The sequence below is a fragment of the Egretta garzetta genome, unplaced genomic scaffold, assembly GCF_000687185.1.
Source record: "Egretta garzetta isolate BGI_Z169 unplaced genomic scaffold, ASM68718v1 scaffold251, whole genome shotgun sequence".
NCBI classification, from domain to species: Eukaryota; Metazoa; Chordata; class Aves; order Pelecaniformes; family Ardeidae; genus Egretta; species Egretta garzetta.
In genome coordinates, this window is record NW_009258952.1 from 7,471,425 (window position 1) to 7,488,696 (window position 17,272).

The following is a 17,272-nucleotide window of genomic DNA, read 5'->3' on the forward strand; positions in this document are numbered from 1 at the left end:
TCTGACTATTGTAACAGTTCAGTATAACTAAACATGGGAAAAAGTCCCTGTATTTCCTGTGAGGACAACCTCGTAGCATATGGGAAGAAATTAACACACTCATACAGAATACAACTGCCAACTTCCAGGCATTATTCTTAATAAACAGGATCTCACACTGTGTCAAAAAGATGAGGAATGAATGAGGAGTAACCCGAAAGTCAACCAAAAGAAAAGTTATTGCTATCAGGTCTTCACTCTCATGCCTCTTCCCACATACAGAACACTTGCAGGTATACTACAACATATTTAAATGAGGTAACCACATCCAATTACTTTTGTAATTTCCATTCTGTGCTGGTTTTGGCTGGCGTGGACTTAATGTTCTTCACAGCAGCCAGCACAGGGCTATGTTTTGGATTTGTACTGGAAACAGCATTGATAACACGGGGATGTTTTAGTTATTGCTGAGCAGCACTTACACAGAGTCAAGGCCTTTTCTACTCCTCACCCCACCCCACCAGCGAGGAGGCTGGGGGTGCACAAGAAGCTGGGAGGGGACACAGCTGAGAAAGCTGACCCCAACTGACCAAAAGGATACTCCACACCATACGACTTCATGCTCCGAAATAAAAACTGGGGAAAAAGGAGGAAGGAAGGGACATTCATGGTTATGGCATGCATCATCCCAAGTCACCATTACATGTGATGCAGCCCTGTTTTCCTGGAGATGGCTGAACACCTGGCTGCCGATGGGAAGGAGGGAATTAATTCCTTCGTTTGCTTTGCTTGCGTGCGCAGTTTTTGCTTTACCTATTAAACTGTCTCTGTCTCAACCCATGAGTTTTCTCACTTTCACCCTTCCGATTCTCTCCCCCATCCCCCCGGGGGGGAGTGAGCAAGTGGCTGCATGGGGCTGAGTTGCCAGCTGGGGTTAAACCACAACAGTCCTTTTTGGTGCCCAACATGGGACTCGAAGGGTTCAAGATAATGACAGATTTGATTGGAATGTGCTAGATGGAATTTATAGCCATTATTGCTGTTCAGCTATTAATTGACAGGCTCCTGTGCTTGCCCTGGGGCTTGCTTGCCTTACTGTACGTTAGAGTCTGGTGCTCGTTAGTGGCTGCTATTGACTCTCTGTGCTGCTGTACTGCTGACCATCTCACTCTGCTGTGCCTGGGAACGTTTTGATAACAGCCATGGCCATGCGCCTGGGCTGGCCGATGGCCAGGACGTCGCTGCTGTTTCTGTGCTGCTGTACTGGACGGGCTGGAACTCCGGTGTGAACTCAAGGCGAAGGGACTGTGAGCTGTGGATGAGTCCACATGGGAGCAGGACACCTCAAAGCAGCTGTGGCTGTGGATAAGTCCACGCCAGAGCAGGTACATCTTGAAGGATCTGTGGCCATGGTTATGTCTGTGCCACAGCAGGTGTACCACTGAAGGGATTGTGGCCCAAGGGTAAGTCCACACTGGAGAAGGCAACCTCAAAGCATCAGTGGCTGTGCATGAGGTCATGCTGGAGCACCTCAAAGCGTGTGGCTAAGGATAAGCCCATGACAGAGCAGGTACACCCCTGGTGGGATTGCAACCATGGATAAGGCCGTGTTGGAGCAGGTTTACTTCTGAAAAGAGTATGGCTCATAGATAAGGCTCCACTTTGAGCAGGTACACCCCTAAAGGACTGCAGTCTGTGCATAAGTCCAAGCCAGAGCAGAGGCAAGGGGAGGAGTTCATTGTAATGTTAAACCCTATAACCTGGCCTAAAGGAACCAGGGGTGGAGATTGTAATGGATATACCTTTAAATTGTTGCAACCCATGATTTGAGTTGCATGTTATGGGAATTACTATAGCAGGAACCACCTGACCCAATGGAGAACAAGCCTTACAAGAAGCAGTGCAAGTGCAGCAGTGACCTGACCTGAGCAGGCTTTGGTGCCCAGTAAATCCACGCAACACAGCACCTCTCCTGTCCTGAGTGACCACCATAACAGATGGAGCCGAAAGTCACAGACTAAATGAACTCAACAGACATTTTAGAGGGATGGTCCACAGCCTAAGGGAATTATATCAGTGTATATGTATCAAAAGACAGGAAAAGTGGTGGTGATTAATTGGAATGTATTGGAAAGGGTAGAACCTGAGCATAATGCAAAAGGTATGGAATAACAGGTGGGGAATGTGCTGGTTTGGGCTGGGATAGAGTTAATTTTCTTCAAAGCAGCTAGTATGGGGCTATGTTTTGGATTTCTGCTGTAAACAGTGTTGATAACACAGGGATGATTTCATTACTGCTGAGCAGTGCTTACACAGAGTCAAGGCCTTTTCTGCTTCTCACCCCACCAGTGAGTAGGCTGGGGGTACACAAGAGGTTGGGAGGGGACACAGCCAGGACAGCTGACCCCAACTGACCAAAGGGATATTCCATGTCATATAACATCATGTTCAACATATAAAGCTGGGGGAAGAAAAAGGGAGGACGTTCGGAGTAATCATGTTTGTCTCCCCAAGTAACTGTTACACATGACAGAGCCCCGCTTTCCTGGAGGTGACCAAACACCTGCCTGGCTGATGGGAAGGAGGGAACTAATTCCTTGTTTTGCTTTGCTTGCATGTGCAGCTTTTGCTTTACCTATTAAACTGTCTTTAACTCAAACCACGAGTTTTCTCAATTTTACCCTTCCAATTCTCTCCCCCTTCCCACTGGAGAGGAGTGAGTGAGCAGCTGTGTGGTACTTAAGTTACTGGCTGGGGTTAAACCATGACACATTCATTAACTCCAATATTATTATTAATGGTAGTTATGTGGGGGGTTTTGTGTAACTGAACTACAGAATCAACATCTTATTAGAAAACAAACCTTTCTACTTAGAGAAAACAGCAGGATCCTTCTATTGAAGAGGTCTCCTCTGTAATTCTAACCCACAGAAAGATCTCAACTCTGCCAAAATTATTTCCAAAATTATGAAGCAATCTACAACTTGTCACTTTCAAAATGTTAGATCAGTCAAGTCATCTTGAAAACCTGGAGATCTGTTTTACTGGTAAGCTTGAGATCAGCTAAAGACAGCTCACGTTTTGCTCCCTCTAACTATGATATTCTCAATTATCTCTTGATAATTATTGAAACTTCATATTTTATCATAAAATACATGAAAATAAGCAGACAATAACCAAATGCAAAGGTAATGGTATTTTCACACCTTAAGCTGAATGTATTTGAAGACATCCAAGATATCTATTTCTACCTTATTGCTAGCTACACTCACTTCAACCCCCCAACAACACAGTTAACTTCTGGGACCACAAGTGGCATCTAATTTAACACTGCAAAAGCCAGTGATGCCTGTCCTATTAACACAAATACTAGAATATAAGGAAATCTCATCACATACTTGACATGTTTCAAAGTGGGTTGCTGTGTGCTTTTTCATTTTTAGAAGAACCAGTAACCATTCCCTCTTCCTTTTCTACCTTGTTCATGGATTTTTTCTTCATTTCCAGCATTCTCCCCCTCCTATTTCCAGAGCACAGTTTCTCCTGTAATCTTACACCTCTCGTTCTTCGTATTTATTGCTGTTGTTCAGTAGTTTTGCCCTTCACTGAGCACTCTTTCCACGCTTTTTCCCCATACACTGTTTCACACTGCAAAACAGAACAGTGAGAAGGACAGCGAACAGCAGCTACAACTCATACCTCAAGCATCTTTCCCAACCTCTAGAAATATCACTTTCAATATTTAAAGGTAAATTAAGAGAGGAAAGCAGAGCCTAAGTAAGGTGCTAACTATATTTTGCAAAAGAAGGATAAACAGAATTCTTTAACACCTTTTGGTACAAGAAAAAGCATAATTCACTACCTCAAACATCTATAACACACATTTGGGGGTTTTAATTTTTACCCTCTGAAAACTGTTGTGCAAAAGAGTAAGAACGAAACCAGGGTGAAGATCAATGATACTGACACCAGAAGAATTCATCCCAAAGGAGCTTGAAAGATGATCGCAAGTATGAAAGGGCTTTTATAACAGCAATAATTAGACTTGGACTTCTAACAAGAAAAATAGTGACGCAAGTACTTAGTGAATTTTTCAGGCAGGACATTAAAATGAGCAAAAGGAATTATTTTGTGGGAAACACATTCAGAAGTTACTGGTGCCAGAAAACTGTACAAAAATAAAGTAGGCCAACTCAGACATTACTTAGTTTGCACCCAGACTTTACATCCTGGAAGTTGGGAAGGATATATCCTCCTTAAGTAGTGCTACTAACTACCAATATAAAAAAATTACTGTGATCGACCTATTATTAAATCTATCACAGCAATTCACAGGTTCCTTCCAACACCTCATTCTAGGTCTTTATCTTATACTGCAAGTTCATTTTTAAGCAGTATTTTAATTATATTATAAGCTTTCAGGAACAAAAATCAGCAGGCATTGGAAGGAAGGAAGCAGCTATCATTATAGATTTAGGATGGCCATTTTTACAAAGCCATTCTATGAATCAGGACATATTCACTGTCTTCCTGCTTTATATGGCTTCTGCAAAATAACGCTCCCCCACAGACAATAAAAGGATAAATAGGAACTAATCAGCAATGGACATTTTACAAGTGGCAAAACACAAAATCAAGTCTTTGGTATCTTCCTAATGAAAGCCCTGCTTATACACTGCAGAGCTTCAGTTGCCTCCACGTCTGTTTAAGGCTCATATGCCCCTGTGACTCTTAAAGCGAAGTCCCTCTACCACGCTCACACTACAGAATCCAAGGATGTTGCCTTAAAGCATCCTGTCAAATGCTATTTCTTATAGGCATCTGGATACACCATATGCTTAAATTCCTTGGGCAAGGTACCTTAGCACATACTAAGCAATAAAATGAAGTCATTTTCCAGTCTTGTTACACAAATTCATAGCATCCCAGCGATCAATCACTTTGTTATACACGACATCACTTGAACTTTATAGCTTTGTGCTTTTAGTGTCCAATTTTTTTTCACAATGTCACAGTAGGGATTAAGAAGTAAAAACATAGCCAATTAAGTTTACAGAAGAACCTGAGAACATCCTTAAAGTGTATTAAAGGCTGGGGAAAAGAAATCTTGGTTACCATTCTTCCATTTTGTATCCAGTACTTTCTAGCTTATTTCAATAACATAAAATGGGAAGTTGATGACTCTTACGGTATCTTTTGTTAAAGAAAATAAAAATCAACTAATTATTTCAGGAGTTGCTCCACTTCCATGCTGTTACCTAGTAATCAATATTTAACATAGTTCCCAATCTGGAATTTTTAGCTGAGTAATAACATAAAACCAGCTTTGGTTTTGATACACATTCATGTTTTGAACGTTCATGCTTTTCGGGGTGGGGAGCAGTGAGGACACAAATATAGATGATTCAGGGTTTGCTACTGGAAGTGTCTCAAAGTGCCTCATCTACTTCACCAGTTTGTGCCTATTAAAAGATAGTCTTTCCAATACAGACACATGGCTACCAAACTCGCCCTTCACTGCTTGCCAGCGAACTCTTCCTTATCAAGCCCCAAGATACAGGTCTCTGAAGACCTTCTGTAAGCACAACTTCATGAAGTTAGTACGGCAAAGAAATTAGGCTTTGCAAAAAACTGGACATTTACAACAAATACAAGTATGAACACAATTCTAGCCCAAGTAAGAAAACTCTCTTGTAGTTCAGCCTTTCTGACTTACGGTTCCTGAAGTATGTCCCAGCCATTTCAGCTGGGGACTCAGAGGTCACAGACACACATGTATTCCAAGTGTCACCTTCAGTTTGTTTCTCAGACTGCTGAGTACATGACACTAATCATTGTCCCGCAGCCAGCCAGACCTGGCCAGCCTTTTAGCTCTGACCAGCCACTACCCAACTGTATTTTCTCAATTGCTTTTTTGTGATGAAAATAAAGACATCCTTATTATCTACCAGAAGACTGAAGTCCCAAATACAGATAATTTCTCATGGCCCAGCTCACAAATAAACCAGCTACAATGAGGATTAACTGCATAAATCTCATGGATAACTCTTCCTGGCCTAGATATTTGCCACGTTTGCAGCCTATTTCTCTTTTTCTATTCAGCCTGCCAGCTGATTGCTCCTGACTAATCCATGGTACTCAATTGCTTTATATCCCTGATGGAGCTCTTAACACCTCATCTTTAAATATTACAGAAGGCACCATGTACACACCTGAAGCAACTCAGCTCTCCAAAAAAATAACCACATTCCTGTTGAGATTGCCTATAACACGTTACTAACAGGGATACCTGGTAGGGCAACAAGCTATTTTCCGAGACTTGTCTAAAAAAGTTCTGTCTCCACTGATGCTCCTCTATCACATCATTTTTTGTTTTGGCATAGGGAGGCTGGGATTGTTGAGTCAACATGTAGGAACACATCCATCCGTCTATCTAGGAATGACTCCATTTAAACAGCCTGAGAAATTAACAGTGTATTTCACAGGACAAAATATTAAAATCTTTTTTCATATAAATTCACTTATCAGTTGATACTGGTCACTTGGTCTAGTTGTTATAATAGGCAAAACTGTATTTAGAAAGCAAACATATGAATACATATACTGTATTTAAACTTCAGGTATAAATACCAGCAGCTAAAGCTACATTTCATTTTGAAGTGAGAATGCATATAAAACTTCCCTAGGAAGGTCAAGGAGTGGGTTATTTACTCAGCTCCATTCAGCAAGATATTACCAATTTGTCAGGGGGCCTGCATCACATGAATGCCATCGAAATAAAGCAAGCAACCCTCCTACATCTTATTACTGTTCTTTCCACTGCTCTTCAGTTCTAGCTGTTTCTCCCACCCATTATCATAGAATCATTAAGGTTGGAAAAGACCTCCCAGATCATCAAGTCCAACCGTAGATCAAGTCCAACCATAATTCCCCTACAATAAATTCATGCTCTTCAGCCTTGAACTTGAAAGCTCATGAGGTATGCCAGGTGACTTGGCAGCCAGGCTGTCAAAAGCAAAAAGGAGAATCGGGAGGTCTCGTAGGACCTGAAGTCCCCTAACATCTCAGTTCTCTCCCTACAATAGGGTAAATTCAGCTGTGAACAGTCCATGAGAGAATCACAGGAGCAATAAAGCTTCCACAAAGAATTATCCTTGCAGTTTCTCAGGCATTTTAAGTAGACACCGACATCTAGCATCTATGATACGTAAAAGGAAAGGCCTGCTGGAAGTACTGAACTAGGAAACAAGACATCAGGTTGTATTTCTGGCTCTGCCACAAACTTCCACTGGGACCCAAAAATCAAGATCTGTCACTAAGTTTCCCATTTGTAGAACTACTCAGATTTGATTTATTAATGACAGCAATGCACTGAGAGATCTCTGAACAGAAAATATTACAGAAGCACCAGGTTATCTGTTTCCTGAGGAAATACAATACAGTGGAAAATATATCTATGTATCCAAGTTTCCTTTTGGGTTTTGAATATTTGTTTGCTGAACAGTATAGCCTGGCCATTTGCATTGCAATTTCAGAGGACAGTGGAAACAAAGTAGAGGCGCAACCCTAAAAAATTTGCTCTCCTGAAGAGTTGAAACTTCAAGATAATCTGTCTTTTTCCCCATCATACTAACAAAAAAAAAAAAAAATGGCAAAATTGATGAGTCATGTAGGTTGGAAGGGACCTCCAAAGGTCATCTAGCCCAACCACTTGAGCAAAGCAGTGTCAACTAGAACAGGTTGCCCAGTCTTGCCCAGTTGAGCTTTGAACAAGATACCGCTATCCCACAGCCTCTGGGCAACCTGTTCCAATTTTCAACCATCCTCACGGTAAACAATAGTTTTTCCTCTCACATTGAGTTGGAATTTCCCATTTTCCATTGCCTCTGTGCAATTCTGGGAGGACTGTGGCTTCTCCATATCCACCCATCAAGGAAATGCAGACAATACAAAAAACTTCACTGAGACTCCTCTTCTTAAGGTCAAAAAAGCCTTGTTCTCTCAGCCTCTTTTTGCAAGTAACATGCTCCAGGTTCCTCATCACCTTGCTAGCCCTCCACTGGACTTGCTCCAGTATATAAATTTATTTCTTGACCTAGGGAGCCCAAAGCTGGGTACACAAAGGTCTCACAACTCTAGAGTAGAGGGTAAAGAATCACTTCCCTTGACCTGCTGCTGAAACTTGCTAAATAGCCCAGAATGCTGATTGTTTTCTGCACTGCAAGGGTGCAATGTTCCTGTTCTTGTCCACAAGCGCTGCCAGAGCCCTTTCTGGAAAGCTGCTTCCTGGGCCCTAGCCTGTAGTGGCACATAGTGTTATTCCATACCAGGTGCAGGACTCGTGTGTTTGCCTTCACTGAACTTCATGAGGCTCCTGTCAGTGCTGTCAGTACTCCAGCCTCTTGAGATCTTTCTGCTAAAAGTGCACCTTCCTATCACACAACTCAGGACATTACTGAAGACATGATACAGTATGGGTTCCTGAGGCATAATGCTCATAACTGGCCACCACTTGTAGTCTGTGCTGTTGACAACTGTCTCTCGAGTCTAACAGATCCACCAGTTTCCTACCCACTTTATTGTCTAGTTATCCAGTCCAAATTGATGAGGTCTGGATATAAGGACACTACGTCGGACCATGCAAAAGACTTTGGTTAAATCAAGGTAAACAATATCCATAGCTCTCACCGAGTTCCCTAACCCAGTCATCTCCTCATAGAAGGCAATCAGGTTGATCAGGCATGATTCACAGTTGGCAAATCCCCAGAGGCTGCTTCCAATCACTTTTTTTTCCATCAGCTCCATGGAAGTGGTTTTGAAGATGATTCATGGCATCATCTCTCCAAGGACTGAGGTGAGGCTGATGAGCTTACATTTCCCCAGATCCTTTTCCTTGACCTTCCTGAAGCTAGGTTTGGCATTTGTGTTTTCCCAGTCATTAGGAGCTTCTCACAATCACCATGACCATTCAAAGATGACAGATAGGCCTCACATTGACATTGACCAGCTTCCTCAGATGCATCCCATCTGATCTGAGACTTGTGTACTTTGTAACTGTGCCTTCTTCTACTGTAAACAATGACATATTCTCACAAAATCTGCAAGTAAGCTTCGAGAGGCCTAAGAGAAACCCTTATCAGTGAAAAATCGGGGAGAAAAAGCATGGAGTACCTCAGCCTTTTCTATGTCCCCTTTTCACAAGGCCCACTGACCCACTGAGCTGCAGGCACACATTTTCCTTAGACTTCCTTTTGCTAGCAATGTACTTACAGAAGTCCTTTCTGTTGCCTTTCACATCCCTAATTTCAATGTAAGCTGAGCTTTGGCTTTGCTATCTCCAGTCTTGCACGTCTTTATATTCCTCCTGAGTAGCCTGTCCCTAAGCTCTCTCTCGAGTCCCACACCAATGCACACAATTTATTCACCAAAGACGGGGACTGTCCTGCCCAGTCCAAAACAGAAAATTGAACCAATATGCATGCAGTTTAGAATTAAAGCAAAAATAGTTATACAGAATTCCTGAAAAAGCATAGGCATTAGTACACAAGGATACAAAATTATTCAAAATACTTATATAAAAAGGTAGAGCCTAAATTATTCTAATTATTAATAAAAATTATCTTATTTAAGTCTATACTTGATTTATGGCTAGCCCAATTCCTTTCCAAAAGGGGACATATACTTAACATACAGACACATGGTTATAGGCTTCTACAGACTGGCAAGTTGCCCCCACCAGTATCTTAGGTCAACTATAGCCAGTTTGGATTTGTTTATTTTGGCCAAAATACAGTTCCTTTTGGTTTCCAATGTGAAGAACTTCTCAGTTCCTCCTATAGTGTAACACTGTTACTAATTTTGAATTCCTCTGCTTTGACAAAATTGTTCTTCATGCTAACCCTACCAAAAAAATACAAACCAACCTTGGAATGCATAGTTTCAAAGCACTTGGTGTTTTAAAATGGTGACAAAAATTACTACTGAAGAGGGCTGAAAAATATGTCTCCATAAATATTTGAAATCACTGCAAACAGCATACTATTCAACAGCGTTAGGCTGCACAGGGTAACTTAAGTCTGGACATATTGACAGTCCCCTCCAAATAGTCTCTTCTAAATGAGCAGCTCACATTCCAAACCTGTGAAATATATGTGGCAGGAGAGTCAGGACTGAGCTATAAGGCAAAGCAAAGGAATAACTGGAACACCACAAATATAATGATATTTATAAATACAGATAAATCAAGAAGTTGTACAACATCCCTAAGCATATCACGGTCTTCAGCATAACACATCTCAGTCTACAGTAAGTCTTATGAACAGAAAAGTTTCTTAAATGCTATGAAACAAAGATTTCTCCTTTCAGTATTTCAGGCTTTTCACTGAAAGCTAAACAAACCACGTCTTTTTCTTAAAGAGCAGCTTTCCAAATGCAGTCCAAGTCCATTTGAGAGCAGTAAGAGGAAATCCATTGAAAAGTATGAAACATCTCTCTGGAGTATAGTGCAGTATAATACCTTACACTTCCAAACAAGATAAGATATGTGCTTGAAAATTCTTCTGAAAAACCTCTGCTTTTTGCCATTGTCATACCTTGGATGAACTCTGTGCTCAGCTAGTAGAGATGTGAATAATCTTTCCTGCTTAGCCACTCCATAAAGCATGTATTCAACCCTGGGAGCAGGGGTTACAAAGAAATAAACAGCTTTTAAGCATTTACCCTCACTCTGATAAAGCCCACAAGTGATATGGCCAAGCAAAGTCAAATAAGAATAGAATACCACATTCCGATTTTTTGTAATGCTTAAGCAAGTTACAAACAGCAGAAACTGGAAGTGAATGGAAAAGATATTGACTTTCTATGGTAATTGTGTTTGCACTTCCTTTTGACTTTTTATGACGAAGTAGCCATAGAATGGTGCTTTTCTTTTCCTGAAGAGAAAGGAAATCGCATAACCTTATCAAAAAATGCAGCCAGCTAAAACCCTTCCCTTCCATTCACTTAAATCCCTTTTATAAAATATAAATGCAATTATGCAAACCATTATGAAGTCACTAATCATTACTGTAACTGAGATACACATATAACATGTTTAGGGAGTTGGACTCAATGATGCTTGTGAGTCCCTTCCAACTTAAGATCTATAATTCTATGATATACACACATACACACAAAATCAACACACACACGTTACTGTATCAAACTACAGCCATAAAAGATCATTTAAAAGTGGTTCTCTTGTGAAAGGCCCAAAACCTAATTTCATCATCTAGCATAACCATTTGAGAAATTTCAATCCAGGACACAAATCCTTAGTTGCTGGTACCTGGTGTCTCAATTACTATTAATCACTTGTCCCACTAATTAGTCTACTCAACAGTCAGAGAAATACCTGAGAAAGGAAAGGCTCAGTGTGGCAGAGAAATATGGATCCTGAGAAGTCACACAGCCACCAAGGAGGCTGGGTGGTAAACCTTATGAAAAAAAATGTCTTTAAGCCCATTGAAAAACAAGAACTCAGCTTCCCTTAACAGGGCACACATTTAAAGGAAACAAACCTTTTCTCGACTTTAGTGCAAGCAGAAGAGAGGAGAGAAGACACTACAGTAGGATCTAATGGCATTAGACTGAGATTTGAGAGTTAACTGGCAGAAATGTATATATTCACAGAGGAGATTCCGTAAACCATTCTACAGTCTACATAATAAACTAGCTTTTTTTTTCCCCCAGCTGCTTCAGGATCTAACTAGTCACCCCAGTTGAGGCCGTGGGGTTTTAGAAGGCTTACACAAATGCCAACATCTGCTTCTATTCCCATCAATGTCAAATTTGTCAGAACACGAAACTGCACCAGAAAAACAATCCCTGTCATAGAAAAAATAAATTCTACTTCCATGGTTATCCCTGAAGTACCAAGTGTAGGAGATCTATTACATTTCCAAAATAAAATTTCTTTCACAAATATATATACACATTTATATATTTTTTTAACATATATATTTACCTACTATTGTATCTAGCCTATCTCCCTGCAGTGTATCTACATCCTGAAGTTTTTCATGGCTTGGTTTGCCTTTACTGGCCAGTGAGTCAGTCTAAAGCACAACCATAAAAATTAAGCCTTATACCAAGTTACGAGGTGAGAAATTAAGCCAGCCACTTTTTGGCAACTCTTTACTATTAAATACTTCTTAATTTCTCAGCAACTTCTACCCACAGTTTTACTGGTCTCTCTACTACTGGTACGTTGAGGGTTCAGGTGAGTACCATGACTTATGCAGTAAATGAAACCTTACATTAAGAAAATTAGAAAAATCCTTATTTTTAAACATTCATTAAAAAGTCAAGTATATTCCCCAGCATAAAATTGTGGACCAAGGAGAATCCTGGAAAAGTTTATCCAGTTTTACTCTAGTTAGCTAATTGTGCTTACAGAGCAAAATAGGAAATTTTCATTTTATTTACACAGAGCACATTAAATAGAGACACTTGGTTGTTTGCTGTAAAGAATGAAATAGATAAGGTAAATATTGATTAAGTCACAGTAGTTTTTAAAAAAGCATCTTTACCATGAACACTAAAGGTAATTTTAATTAGTCAGTTACACAGTTGGACAACATCTAATTATTCTAGACAGTGTAAATATTCACCAATTGATGCTTTCTCTCCCCTCCAGAAAGTGCATTTTGGAAAAAGATACTCCTCTATCCTTGCAAGTGCAGCTTCTCACTCAGTGGAAAACAAAGATTTTGCCATAGGAAGATGATATGATCACCCGAGAGATCACTCAGCAGCAAAAAAATCCCAATTGCTAATTTAGCCAGTAAAGTATCAATAGTTTGTAATCGAAACCTCATATTGTAGCTCTTCATAAACTCCATCTGTAGATAGTTTTCAAAAGCATTTTAGTGCCTTAGGTAAGTGCCTTAGGTAGTGCCTTCCTCCATCCCTAGATTAATTTCTTTTAAGAAATGCTAAATGCTAATAAGAACAAAAACCCTGGTATTGCAATGACACTCCAAATGTTATAATTAAATATTTGAAGGAAAAGTGTAAGCCTTTCGTCATAATTTCCTGTGCATGCCTGCTCCCTCCAACACTGCTGCGACTACTGCGGGGGGGGCTTAAGTTTATCCACCTCATGCATGTTTACATACCTCACTCACATTGGCCCAAACCTGTTATTGCTCAGTATTACTTATGTCTCAACCTACTGAGCTACTATTGTTTATTACTGGAAGATTCAGGAGATCCAAAAGAATAATATTAATACAACCAGACCTTTCCACTCAGATTTGATCTGTGATGAGTGCAGATGAAAAACAATATACTCTATTCATGCAGCATGAAGCCAAAAATAAGAGGTGAATGAACTCACATGGGAATGACTACTCGGCTACATCTACCTAATAAAATAATTAATATATTAAATCTTCTGCTTTGCACATAATAGCCTTGTAGACTTTTGGCAGAATACACAAACCCAGCTGCTTCTCACTACACTGGTGATAACTGGAGAATGAAGAATCACAGAGGAGTAGGGGAACAAAAATACTTCAAATAACCAACCAGAAATTTGTCCTCAATGAGACGCTCTTTAATTCCAATATACACTGAAGAACCTAAATAAGTCTAACATGTAATAGACGTGTTTCCAGTGCAGGGAAGCCAGCAAAGCATTTCCCACGTTGACACACACCAAAGTCACTTTCTCCTTGTAAACTCTGCACTACCTCTTCATGGCTGTGGATGTGGTGTACCTGGACTTTAGCAAAGCCTTTGACACCATTTTCCACAACATTCTACTTGAGAATCTGGCTGCCTGTGGCCTGGACAGGCGTACTCTTTGCTGGGTAAAAAACTGGCTGCATGGCTGGGCCCAAAGGCTGGTGGTGAATGGAATTAAACCCAGTTGGAGGCCGGTGACAAGTTCCCGGGGCTCAGTATCAGGGCCAGTTCTGTTTTAACATCTTTATCAATGACCTGGACGAGGGGAGTGAGTGCACCCTCAGTGAGTTTGCAGATGATACTAAGTTGGGTGGAAGTGTCGATCTGCTTAAGGGTAGGAAGGCTCTGCAGTGCAAGCTGGACAGGCTGGATCAATGGGCCAAGGCCAACTGTATGAGGTTCAACAAGGCCACGTGCCAGGTCTTGCTCTTGGGTGACAACACCCCCATGCAACGGGGATGAGTGGCTGGAAAGCTGCATGGCAGAGGGATCTGGGGGTCCTGGTCGACAGCAGGCTGAATATGAGCAAGCAGTATGCCCAGGTGGCCAAGAAGGCCAACAGCATCCTGGTTTGTATCAGAAATAGTGTGGCCAGCAGCAGTAGGGACGTGATCATGCCCCTGTACTCAGCACTGGAGAGGCCACACCTCAAATACTGTGATCAGTTTTGGGCCCTTCACTACAAGAAGGACATTGAGGTGCTGGAGCATGTCCAGAGAAGGACAACGAAGCTGGTGAGGGGTCTGGAGCACAAGTCTCATGAGGAGTGGCTGAGGGAACTGGGGTTGTTTAGTCTGGAGAAGAGTAGGCTGAGGGGAGACCTTATCACCGTCTACAACTCCCTGAAAGGAGGTTGTAGTGAGGCGGGTGTTGGTCTCTTCTCCCAAGCAACAAGCAATAGGACAACAGGAAATGGCTTCAAGTTGTGCCAGGGGAGGGTTAGAGTGGAAAAAATTCTTCACTGAAAAGGTTATCAGGCACTGGAAGAGGCTGCCCAGGGAAGTGGTCAAGCCCCCATCCCTGGAGGTATTTAAAAGACATGTAGACAAGGTGCTTAGAGACATGGTTTAGTAGTAGACAGGTACAGTTGGACTTTTCCAACCAATGATTCTATGACTCTGTGATTCTGTGGTTCTCCAGCCAGCCACAAGCTGTACCAGGCAAAGGGCCATTTCCCCAACATGACTGCATCAGCAACAGGGGTCTCCTCCTCCCACTGCTCGGATAAATCAGGCTTATGCTTCACTTCCACATCTGTTTATATTATATACTGCCCATTGCAACAGTGTAATTTTGCCTCAGAAAAAGGGGTCGTAGATGTTATCAATTCACTTCAAAAGATCTCATGAAGTACTCAGGAAAATGAGTTAGGTGAGGTATGATGTACACTATGCTTTCACACAAATCCCACTTACATACCGTCCCTTTCCTACGCAATAACAATCAACTGAAGAAAATTGATCAAATTTTTCTGTTCCTTAATTTAACTGCCTCCTCAACAGGGCAGGTACACAAAATTAAAATTTCAGTCCAAATGAGTGAAAAGTTAGCTCTCTCGCCCACCACTACTACACAAGTGCTAATGTTCTTCTCCATATGAACCGTACCCATCATAAAAGATTACATTCTGTAACCCCGCAGAAGAACTAGGCTCCAACACTGAAACCACACGGTTTTTTCATTTATCTAAGTGAAAACTCTATTAATTTCAGTGAAAACTGTAGGTTTTCTGTCAGAAAGACTATAAACGGCTTCAGCTTTTCAATCATAAAGGAAACACTGTTTATACCACAGTGAGCTCTACTGATGGTATTGAGACCTGGAAGCCTAACTCAACTTTTGTTGGAACTTCAATCCCTCAGGCTGCCTCTAATTTAGGACGTCCTGAGAAACTTGGTTTGGACAGAGAAATAGTCAGTGCTGGGACCTCACACTATTGGCAGGGACAAGGATGACTTCAGATCAGCTCTAGACCAGTCCCAGGAACTGCACGCTCATGAGCAGCTCAAGGTGCTCCTACAGAAAACTTTCCAGTTCCCTTCCATCCAAAAGGAACCCAGGCTGTGTGCCCCAAGACCACCTCATGGCATGAAACAAAGTAAACTGGGACAGTGTTTCTATCTCAGAAGAGCTGGTCCTAGGAAAACCTACGAAAACCATAAACCTACCGAACCATAAGCCTAGGACACCTAGATGGGAGGATCTAGCCTCCAGATCAAGAAGTAACGATAAAAACAAGTACAATGACGGTTTTGATGGCTTATGTAAAATAAATGTGATGGTCTCGATACTAGCCCTAGTCCACAGTTGTCCCCCGTTGTAAAATCCACCACCACAGCTGCCCTCTAGCAGGTAGGCCAAGGAAAGCTCAGAAGTTGTTTCCTCAAGCCAAGGCTGAGGTACAGTTAAAACGCATGACATTTCCCTGTGAAGTTCTTATATCCCTGAACTGTCACTTGAATCCTGTTCACAACCATTAATGAATATGAAAAACATGACATAGAACCAGGCATTTAACTTCAGCCCTCCTCCCTTTCTCCATATGATTTACTTGGATCATCTTGATCCATACTGCAAAAAGACTTGTTACTGAATTCAAGATTTGGATGAAACTTGAAATACGTTCAGAGTCTGCTCTTTAGAAGGAGCTGAGCACTTACTGCTTGAACACCAATATGGGTTATGTCTTAAATGAGTCCAAAATGTAGAGTCTTATGTAGAGTCCAAAATGAAACATACTACAAATTCTTTAAATTTGCTGAAATGACCTAAGACACTGACATACACCAAATTTGAGGCTTAAGATAAAATATTGAAGAGTGTTCCCTTAGGACAGATATTTTTTACAAAAGGTAAAATCTGATTGTTAAATGGAAACATGTAAATGCAATTGCACAGCCCCTTTCTCAAATACACATTACTTTTTTTTTTCTTTAAGAAAATAGAAAACACATTGGAGCATTTACCATTTTTCATGGTTCTGCTGAGGATAAACATATGGAGAAAATAAGCTACTCTGTAGATCTTATTTCACTCCAGTGTCTGTGCTTTTATTCTCCCTGTCACAGCCAAGTCGAGAATTTCCTCTTTCATGATAATAAGCAGAAAGTTCGGAGATCTCAAGGCAGCAAAGCAGGAAGTTTGCAGTTTGAAGGATTTCCCCGCTTCAGTGGGACAGGGGAGGAGAGAAAAGTATGAGGGAGCTACTGTGAAATCTTTTGCAAACTTAAGCAGCTGATTTGGACATAATTATCTCAACAGGGTCCTAAAGTGATGCTACCGAGACCATGCGCAAATGAAACACTGCTTACATCTGTTCTGTAATAATTTGTCACGCTGGCTTTTTGAGAGAGCGAAAACTCCTGCCTTTGTGATTAGGGTATTACCTGGCACAAATAATCCCATCAACAGTGCTAGCCAGACGTAGAAGGAAGCTAGAACTGCTGCAACACAGCTCTCCCCGGGACTCGCTACCTTCCCGGCTGCCCCGGTACGGCAAGGCAGGAGGGAATTGCCGCATGTGGCTTTAATGCCCAGCAGCTGCTGCGCACCAGCAGCACACCCC

The 17,272-nt window shown here is 41.4% G+C and overlaps 1 protein-coding gene across 1 annotated transcript in view; it reads right to left on the reverse strand.

Annotated features, from left to right (window-relative positions):
- The window catches only part of PREX2 (phosphatidylinositol-3,4,5-trisphosphate dependent Rac exchange factor 2), a 189,038-nt gene that overhangs the window by 170,897 nt on the left and 869 nt on the right, over window positions 1-17,272 (reverse strand). The window lies entirely within an intron of this gene.